This window comes from Zingiber officinale, chromosome 6A (assembly GCF_018446385.1).
Source record: "Zingiber officinale cultivar Zhangliang chromosome 6A, Zo_v1.1, whole genome shotgun sequence".
In the NCBI taxonomy this organism is placed as follows: domain Eukaryota; kingdom Viridiplantae; phylum Streptophyta; class Magnoliopsida; order Zingiberales; family Zingiberaceae; genus Zingiber; species Zingiber officinale.
Window position 1 is genome coordinate 39,337,511 of NC_055997.1, and position 10,429 is coordinate 39,347,939.

The 10,429-nt window shown below is 40.2% G+C and overlaps 1 non-coding gene across 1 annotated transcript; it reads left to right on the forward strand.

Annotated features, from left to right (window-relative positions):
- The first annotated feature begins 3,908 nt into the window (after window positions 1-3,908).
- On the forward strand, window positions 3,909-4,014 carry LOC121998876. The gene has a single exon (XR_006116665.1). It is a non-coding gene; the product is annotated as a small nucleolar RNA R71 (small nucleolar RNA).
- The last annotated feature ends 6,415 nt before the right edge of the window (window positions 4,015-10,429 follow it).

The following is a 10,429-nucleotide window of genomic DNA, read 5'->3' on the forward strand; positions in this document are numbered from 1 at the left end:
TAACTTGAAGCGACCCTCCAACAATCATTGTTGGGTATTTTGCTTCTCATGAAGGGAGTCTAAAGAGGCACGGAAGTCAGAAAAATCAAATCTAGATGGTCTCGTACTATAGGCAAAAGAGTGCCTAGGAGGTTCTGGATGTCCGGAAGGGTGCGGGAATCCTGATGACGAGGGCTCTTGGTGGTACTCGATTTCTTCTATAATGGAGGGGACATTCTCGGGGTGTAAATCAGTAATCACCTAGTTCGCGGGGTTGCGAATTGAAGTGCGCTCGGGGCAAGGAAGGGGTAATGGAAAACCATTGTTCCTAGGGAAGGCAAACACATTCTCATCCTGACAAATCATCTTTATAGCAAGACAAGAATCGATATCGATCTTGTCATTACCATGAATCACCTCTAATCCATCAAGCTCACAACCCAGATTGAATGTTATTTGGATGATCAATCCACCAAACACTATCATCCCCAAAGATGCCTTAGCTGCCCTCAACAAAGTTTGCAAAAAATGAAATCCGGAATCAAAATCTACTTTATTCAACATCGCCCAAAGAGAATAGAGTTCTACCTTTCTAACCACCCTATCACTCTCTCCTCGACCAAAGATCGTTTTGCTCATCACTCGGTGAAGGTATCTAAAGGTCGGGTTTTGCATGCGGGATGCCTTGGCTCTAGAGAGTTCATAAAGGTCCTTTGATCCGGTTATTGACGTCCAAAATTCATTCCATCTAATCTCATCATCAAATCCACGGGCACCACCAATGGGTAAACTAAAATAATTATTAAAATCACTAAAAGTCCACTGAACTTCTTTATTCATCATCCTAAAAGTTATGACCTCTACGTAGTCATCCTCAGAAGAAAATTTAACATCAATCGAGCTCAAAAATTCAAGGACTAGGCGGAGGTAAGTCGGTGCATGAGCCTACATAATATCATTCCAATCTAAAGAACTAATCATCCAATCTACATCATCCCTAATTTCTAGCATATCCATAGTAATGGGATCCATATACTTAGTGCATATAATTTTTCTAGCGACAATGATATCATATCTAGCTTTTTGTTCATGATTTTTAAAAATAATATTGAACTCATTTTCGTTACCTTCGTCGCATGTCACCCTTTTTCCTTTACCTTTTGAAGAAGACGCCTTCCCTTTACCTTTGTCGCCTCCCGGTGCATCTCCTTTGCCAGATCCACTGCTTACTCGACGAAGTCTCTTCAAGATCTGCGACATGATGTGCAAGGTTTTGAGGAATTTCTTGTGGAGATGGGTCTTAAGGATGGGAGAGGAGGAGAAGGAAGGAAAATATGGGAGTTGCTTCTCTCTTTCCGGATTTGTGGCTTGAAGAAGTGTTAGATCTAGATGTAGATCTAAGCAAAAATGAACTCTAGAGGTGGGAATTAGGGTTTGAGGAGGTGTAGTGGGGAGGAGAAGGCTTTTTGGAAGAGAAGAAGATGGAAATTAGGGATTTTTGAGGAGTAGGCGGCGCACACGGGTAGGGGCACGACCGTGTCATATAGACACGCCTAGGTTAGGTGGGGTTCTACACGGTCGTGTCGATTGCCACGCCCTCCTATTTTCTCCCCTCGGCCAAAGTCGCACTGCCATGCCGGTTGGCATGGTCCATTCCTCCTTCTTCTCTGCATAGGTCGCACGGTCGTGCCAATTGGCACGACCTGAGTCTTCTTCCTCTCTAGCGGTCTTGCACGGCCGTGCCAATTGGCATGGCCTGTGTTCTCCTCTTTTCTACATAGGCCACATGACCGTGCAATGTTGCACGACCCGTGGCCTTGGTCTCTCTGTCGGCTTCGCATGGTTGTGTGGGGTCACACGCCCGACTCTTTTAAGCGCACGGTGACTCGCCTTTCGCCATTTTGGTTCCTCTGACGACTTCACGCCCATGAAATGCTCACGACCAGCTCATAGAGGCTCTGCACATCCTGAAAATGAATACCCAAAAATAAAGAAATAATAAAAGTACTTGACTTGAACTAACTAGAGAAATAAAACGATGAACAAAATGATGAACAAACAAAAAATGAGAAAACCCTTGGGTTGCCTCCCAAGAAGTGCTTGTTTTAGGTCTTTAGCTCGACCTCGTTTTAGTTAATGTGGACTAAACCCGTGGAAGCATGACTCTCCTCCTAGGGTTAATGCTCCAGTCTGTGCCTTTAGTTTCGCTCGTGCGGGACAAATACATTTCTTATTGCTCGCTGGAGGGGAACTCTCATGGAAAATGCGCTCCACGACTTTGTGCATGTTGATTTTGCTAGAACTTCCCTAAGAAGAGGGGTCTAGATAGAGGAATCAGATAAATCAAATTTAATCCTTTCTTTGCCAATCTCCAAGGATAACTTGTGCTTTCCACATCAATGAGGGCTCCAGCTGTGGCAAGGAATGATCTTCCAAGGATGATCAGTATCTTGGGATCTTCCTCCATATCCAGGATAATGAAATCTGTGGGAATGATACATCCATCCACTTCTACTGGCACGTCTTTCACTATTCTCATTGGGTATCTACATGAATGGTCAGTTAATTGCAGTGCCATAATGGTCGGTTTAATGTTTTGGAGTCCAAGCTTCTTACATAAGGAGCACGAAAGTAGGCTAACGCTGGCTCCCAAGTTGCAGAAAGCTCTCTGTATGAGTTCAAAACCAATCTTGCAAGGTATGAAAAAACTTCCTGGATCCTGAAATTTAGGTGGGATATTTGCCATAAGTAGAGCGCTGCAATTCTTTGTTAATGCTACGGTCTCGAAGTGACCCTTTTGCCTCCTGTTAGATAAAATTCCCTTTAAAAATTTTACGAACTTCGACATTTGGTGCAGTGCATCTATCAGTGGTACTTCTACGCAAATTTCCTTAATATTCTTCAGGAATCGGTTGAACTCTTCATCCTTTTGGGATGTTATCAATTTTTGAGGGAAAGGAATTGTCTAACTTTACGAGGAAGCTTGAAGAGTTCCTTCAACTTTCTTGGTGATCTCCTCTCCATCACTATTCTGGATCTGATTGGGCAGTGGGGGAGAGGGCTCTTCCTCTGAGTCAGGTCCTTTCTGAATAGTGATTTGGGGGTCTCCCAAAGTTCGTCTGCTCCTTAGCTCAATACGGTTGTAGTGTTCTACTGGTTTTATATCAGGCTTTCCTAGAAATGTTCCCTGTGCTCTTGAAAAAGACTGGGCTATCTAGCTGTCTTGCATCTTCTAATGTTTCTCAGAGTTTTCTAGTCATTGAGTCAATTGCTTGATCTCATTCTTCATCTCTTTTTGCTCTGAGAGGGCTTCTTCAAGCATCTTTTCAATTTTGGACAGTTGTGAAGGTTGCTGTTGATAAATCTATTGTCCATATGGGTAGCTCTGTTGCCCAGGTTGATAGCTTTGTTTTACTGGCCCTTGGTCCTGGTTATTCCGGTATGAGAAATTTGGGTGATTCCTCCATCCTGGATTGTATGTGTTGGAATATAGATTGTTTTGCTTCTGGTTGTAGCTAACTATTGCATCGCATTGCTCAAGTTGGTTTATCTGTGCTTGTATTGGCCTTAGGGGGCAAGTATCTTGAGCATGATCTGTACTTCTGCAAGTTTTGCAAACACAAACTATTGCATTGACCATGTTGCTTCCCATGGCCTCAAACTTCTTGGTCAGAGCGTCTAACTTTGCAGACATGAGTGTGATTGCATCTACGTCGAATTTTCCTGACGCCTTTATTGGATTCCCTGAGAAAGAACCACCAGATCTTTCAGTTGTCCACTGATGGTGGTTCTGTGCCATATTTTCTATAATCTCTTCAGCTTCATCAAGGATCTTGTTCATTAGTGCTCCTCCTGCTGCAGAGTCGAGGGATACCTTCGTGTGATAGTTGATTCCATTGTAGAAGGTATGTAGAACCAACCATTTCTCAAGGCCATGATGGGGGCACTGTCTCAGCATACTCTTGAATCTATCCCAGGCTTCAAATAATGATTCTAAGTCTATCTGTTTGAAGCTTGCAATCAAATTCCTCATATGAGCAGTTTTGCTTGGTGGATAGAATTTGTCCAGGAATTTCTGTTCACACTGCTCCCAAGATGTAATGCTATTTGTTGGAAGGGAATTTAGCCACTGCTTGGCTCTATCTTTCAGGGAGAATCCAAAAAGTAATAACCTCACTGATTCTGGAGGGACTCTGTTCACTTTCATTGTACCACAAATCTCGTAGAAAAACTCTAAGTGGTGGTTTGGATCATCGTGTGGTCCTCCTCCAAATTGATTCTGCTGAACCATGTGAATTACTGCAGGCTTGATTTCAAAATTGTTGGCTTTGAATGGCGGTCGAGTGATGCTAGACCGAACCCCTCGTGCATAAGGTGCTGTGTAATCCTTCAACAGTTTGTCAGCCATCTCTGAAGATTCTTATACTGCTTGAAATGCTTTTTGAAGGTTTCTTGATCTTCTCAAGAAAGTCCTTTCGATCTCTGGATCGAACAGTAGAAGTTGTCCTGAAAGATTAGCTCTTCGCATGCAAAAACAAAATATGAAATATAATAAAGAAGAGAGTGAAAAAATATTATATTTTTTTTAGATTTTTAATAAGAATGCAAAAAAACTAAAGAGAAACAAAAATAAAACTTTTTATCTCTAAGTGAAAAATATTAGAAAAAGAAAAAAATAAAGTCTAGTTTAATCTAATATGATTATCACTAATGTTATAGACACAATCCACGGCAACGATGCCAAAAACCTGTTACGATTCTGTAAGTGCACGGATTCGTCATTAGTAATAAAGATTATCGATCCCACGAGAACTGGTTATAAGCACTAGTGATGGCTCACTTAAGATTAGCTAAACTACTGATGGTTGTAAGTTATCTAAAGAAAAGGGGTTTAGAAATGGAAATGAGAATTAGCAAAGAAGAAGTAATAGACTTGGTTTATGAAAAGTCCTAGGGGTTCGGTTTCATTGTGGTGGTATCAATGTATCACATTCTATCCTTTACTCATTATCGATCAACATGCATTCACCGGAAGCTGAAGTATCTATTCTTAGGTACCAAATAAAAAAGATCCCTATGAAATCCTGTTACGGTTAACCCCTGTCACTAGGGCGCCTCGGTAGATCACAAGAACACTACTCTAATTGGTGTCACTAAGGATAGAGATAAGGAGCTTAGTTTGGTCTCTTACTTCCTTGTGGAGGAGTTGTCTCTCCTTTCAAGGAAGTACCCTAGATGTTCGTGAATGAGTTACCCCTGTTACTAGGGCCCCTCGGGTGTATGATCTAGGATATTCTCTCTACGAGATAGGCAATTCCTACACAATCAATTAACACGATATAGAGATCGAGTGATCGAAATAAAGCAAGTGAAATCATCCAATGAAATAGAGGCAAAAGTATGAGTCTACATCAAACCAATCCACAACTACTCCCTCATCCTAGAACAAGGAATCTACTCCATAGATGTCAGAGAAAAACTCGAAGACATAATGTTAAGCATACAATTCTCAAACAATAAGAGAGAAAGAGAAAAGACGCTTATCCAACGACGACGAGTGATCTTCAGATCCAATCCTTTGATTCTGGAGTTGATGTGGTGATGAAGGATCATTGGAAGGAGGTCCTGGACAGCGTGGAACGACACCAAGTCGATTCTCTCTCTGACGGCTCGCTTCCCGGCTCTCCCCCCTTGAGGAAAAGGGTTAAAACCCTTTTATAGGCTAGGGCACGACTACGGCGGCATGACCGTGTAAGGATGGCATGACCGTGCCCTTTCTTGTCTTTGGCCACGTTGCATGACCGTGCCAATTGGCACGGCTGTGTGAGCTTCGGGCTCAATTCCTGGGGCACGACCGTGCAGGGTTGCACGACCGTTCCTTGCTTGGCTTCGGCCATGGGGGGCACGACCATGCTTTGATCCACCTCTGGGTTGGTTGCACAATTGTGCAAGGGTTGCACGGTCGTGCACTTCTCCTCTCCTGTTTGGCCACACGGTTGTGCGAGGTTGCATGACCTTGTTCTCTGGCTCGTTCCGGTGCATCAACAATCGCTGTTTTTGCTCCGAAAATTGTCCTTGCCAACACAAAACCAAACAAAGAGCAGATATCCGAACAAAAGAGTATATATGATGAGTACATGATAAAAGAGGCGATCATGCAAAGAATATATACGTATAAAGCAAGTAAATGTACGTTAAAACATGCATAAATGATCATAATATTTACGCACATCATCATGTTGATTAATTCTATAGTTGATATGTAACATTAAGAGTTAAATAATAGTTTCTCAGAGGGAGATACAGAGTTACTCCTTTATATAGCTTGTTTGTATTCATAAAACTCTTTTTTGGCTTTTGACAAAAAAAAATTTGATGTAACTAGCTGAGTTTATCCATAAGTATTCTCAAGGTTTGATTTTTTTGATCAACTTAAAACTTATATATGTGATATGAATTCTGACAAAACATTACAAGGATTGAAAGACTTTGGTGTTCTTTCAGTGAAGTTAATTATGTCGAAGAAAAGTATTGTGTACCCATTGATTTATATAAGCCTTTGATATTGATATTAATTCTACTAGTTATGACTGCAACTATAGAGAGAGTGTTTTCTTCTATGAGAATTATGAAAGATAGGTTGTACAATTGGATGAGTGATAATCTTATTATCTAGGTAAAAAAAAAATATTTCTAATAGTTGATAATGAAACTATTGTATAAAGGTTTCAAAATATCAACATTCGAAAAAAATAATTATAAGTGTTTGGACCCTTGGCAGACGGCTAGAGGGGGGGGGGGGTGAATAGCCCCTGCACAAATTAAGCAAAACAACATTTCTCGAACAAATAACTCAATTAAAATAACACTTGCATATAAGAAATACTAAAAAGACTAAGAGACAGAGACATCGAAGTTTTACTTGGTTACAACCGAGGAGATTGTTAATCTAAGGAAGTTAAAGCGCACTAAAATTCTCCTTCAGGTGGAGAAGCCTCTTTACAACAATGGAAGCACAAAAATAGAAAGCTAAAATAGAACAGTGGATGTGTACAAGTGGTGTTTCATAATTTCTTGTTGTTGTTTAGCTTCTAAGAGCAGGGTTGTTTATATAGCTTTGCTCGGAGCTCCTGGAAGCATTCCAGATGCTTGGAATGGGATAAAACCTTATCCTTGAGGAAACGGTCAAAGGACAGATCAAAAGTGATAAAACTTGGGTTCCGGGCGCCCAGAGTCCAAGCGGTTCCGGGCACCCGGATCTGGTTCCGGCACCCGAACCAGGAAGTCAACCCAATTGACTTTTTTCATCGGGGTCTTCCACTCCAGGTTTGCTCGCCTCTGTCCGGGTGATTTCGGCCATCCAGAATAGGGCTCACCCGAACCCAACTTCCGGCCTTCTCGAGCAAACTTCCACTCCGGCTTCTCTTCTCTCGAAATCGTCGTACAGTGTACTCTTCCACAGCTTTTTTTCCCTCAGACAACTGCGTCTTTTGCTCCTCGAGCAATCTTTCGCTCCGGCTTCTCATCCCTCGAAAACACCGCACACTCCCTTCTCGTCCGTCGGTGTACTCTTCTGCAGCACCTCGTCCCTCAGATGCATTGAGCCCGTCGTCTCTCTCCCGTGCCGTCCTTCTCGCTAGTTGCATCGTTTGCTTGACTTCCTATGCTCCTAAGTTCCTGCACACTTAGACACAGGGTTAAACATAACATGATCTAACCTAACTTGTTTGATCACATCAAAACTACCTTGGGGTACCAACAATCTCCCTCTTTTTGATGTGAGAAACCCAAGTTACGTTAGGGAAAATAAACATAAAGTAAAAGAATTAAATTTTTTAATAAAGTGCAAAAAGTAAAAAAAAAAATAATAAGCTACCTGCCCCTAGACTTAATCTTCCCTTCTCCCCCTTTGATCACATAAAAAATGGGGTACCAAAAAAATCTAAGGGTAATTTTTCAAAAAAAAAAAAAGGTTTTTAGTTTAAAGAACTCTGATATTCCAAAAAAAAAAACTTATCAAGTTTTTAAAAATTTTGAAAAAATCTAAAAATAATTTGCAACGTAAATAATTTTAGAAACTTTAAGTTTTGCAAATACAATTTCTTAAGTTAAACAAATATGAAAAAAAATATTTAATGAAATAATTTTGATAAAGTAAAGCTGATATTTCCAAAGAAAAAAAATTCTAAGTTAAAAACACCAAAAAAATGTTTAAGTAACTATTTAAAGTATTATTAATTATAATTAAATGCTTTATCAGTTAGTCAATTAAACATTTTGTTTCATTAATTGGCTTCCAGGCTGTAGCGAGACACTAGGCCTTCTTGGTTATTAAAGCAACAACCACTTTCTAGACAAAACCTCTTAAGGAAATCAAATATTTAATTTTCTCGCTGAAAGCCCTAAGTCTAATTAAAGTTTAATTTATACAAGATTTAAGAACCCAATACAGGTTCCTTCCAACTAGATTAATTAGAAATCTCTTAGGAATATATTTCTGAGAAATTTCCCTAATTTGTCCCGTGTGGTAATGAAAATACCAGTTCAAATTATTATATTTCCTAATATTTTGATTTTTCATATTTAAGCATGCACGATTTTTCAAGTCTTCTACTTGTATTTTCAATTTATCATTTTCCAATTTTAATTTTTCAAAATCTTCTAATAGACAAGATTTGGCTAGAATTAACTTTAATTCTTTATTTTCTTTTTCTAGTTTGCAATAGTCTTTGGATAATAATTTAACATATTTAAATAACTTATCGGGAGGAAGAGATCGTACCTGACTTATCTTGTCGATCTCGTTATTCGTAGCTCCCGCTGAACTGTTGTTTTCTTCCGATGTCGTTCCCCTTCATAAATGCTCTCAATGCTCATTTCGGATGAGCTTGCTTCGTGTTCATCTTCTTGATGGCTTGCCATTAACGCAAGTCCAGAGAAAGCTTCAATTTTCGATTTGGACAACGTTTCGTCTCACATCACCTTTAGAGTCTTGTATTTATTCGATTGGATATGCTTCTTGTTCTTTCCTTTGTCCTTATCCTTGATTTTTAACTTAGGACAATTGTCTTTAACGTGTCCTTCTTTGTTGCAGTGGTAACATCTGATTGTTTTTTTCTTTCTACCCTGCAGATGGTTAGTTTTTTTTAGATTTAACTAATGTTTTAAATTGTCTTACCATCATTGCCATTTCGTCGTCGTCGAGAGAAGATTCTGAATCCTGTTCGCCTATCTTTGCCTTAAGGGCAATGTTGTGCTTCGACTCCTTCTTTGTATCTGCACATCTCGTTTCATGGACTTCAAATGTTGAAAACATTTCTTCTAAGGTAACAGATTCTAAATCTTTAGATATATAGTAAGCATCTATGAATGATGCCCACTTGGTAGTTCTAGGAAATGAATTAAGCGCGTATCTTAGCGAATCTCGGTTACTTACCTTTTCTCCAAGATTCGTGAGTCCGGTGATTAGTTCCTTCATTCTTGAGTGAAGATATGCAACGATTTCTTTTGCTTCCAATTTGATGTTACTTAACTGGTTCCTTAGCAGATCCCGTCTCACAAGTTTGGCTTCGGACATCTTTTCGTGTAGCTCAAGGAACTTCTCCTAAAGCTCCTATGCTGAGTTGTAGGCGTTGATTCGGTTAACTTCTTGTGGCAGTTGAACGCTCAGCAGATGGAACTCTACTTTGTCGTTTGCCACGAAGTCAGCCTACTTCTTTTTTGTCCACTGATATTCTTCCTTACCTTTGGGTGCTACAAAATCGAATTACATTATTAAAAGTAATTCAAAATCAGTTTTAAAGAATACCTCCATCCTCTTTTTCCAGCTCGCGAATTTTCCTTCAAACTTTAGTGGGTATATGCTCAGTCTGTAGGACCGGGTAGGCCGGCTGGAGATGGTTGAGTTGCCTGAAACACTAAAACAATACCTTCTCGATCTTTCAACTCAGGTTAGCAGCAATAGCAATTAAAATTAAACAATAAAAAACTGAAGAAAGAGGCATCAGAATTTACTTGGTTACAACCTAGGTGATTGTTAATCCAAGACAAATGAAAGCTCTTGAAAAGTCTCCTTCGGTGAAGGCGAAGAAGCCTCTTACACTCATTAATAGCTCAGACTATTGCTAGAAAATGAATACACAAATTGTTATATCTTTCTTAGATCCAGGGGTGTTTTTATAACCCCTAGAAAGACTTATCCGCAGGCTGAAGGTCCCTTCCATAGGACTGGAAGGCGCCTCCAGTGAGGCCAAAGGATAAAACTTTATCCTTTCCGCAACGGTCAGAATTGCTTGTCGAAGGCGCTTTCCATACCCATGGAAGAGGTCTTCCATGACTGGTTGAAGGCGCCTTCGGCCATTGAAGGCACCTTCTGCCTAAAGGTCATGGAGGCGCCTTTAACTCTTGTTAAAGGCGCCTCTAATAGCTCCATAGCTCCACTTTAGCTCTT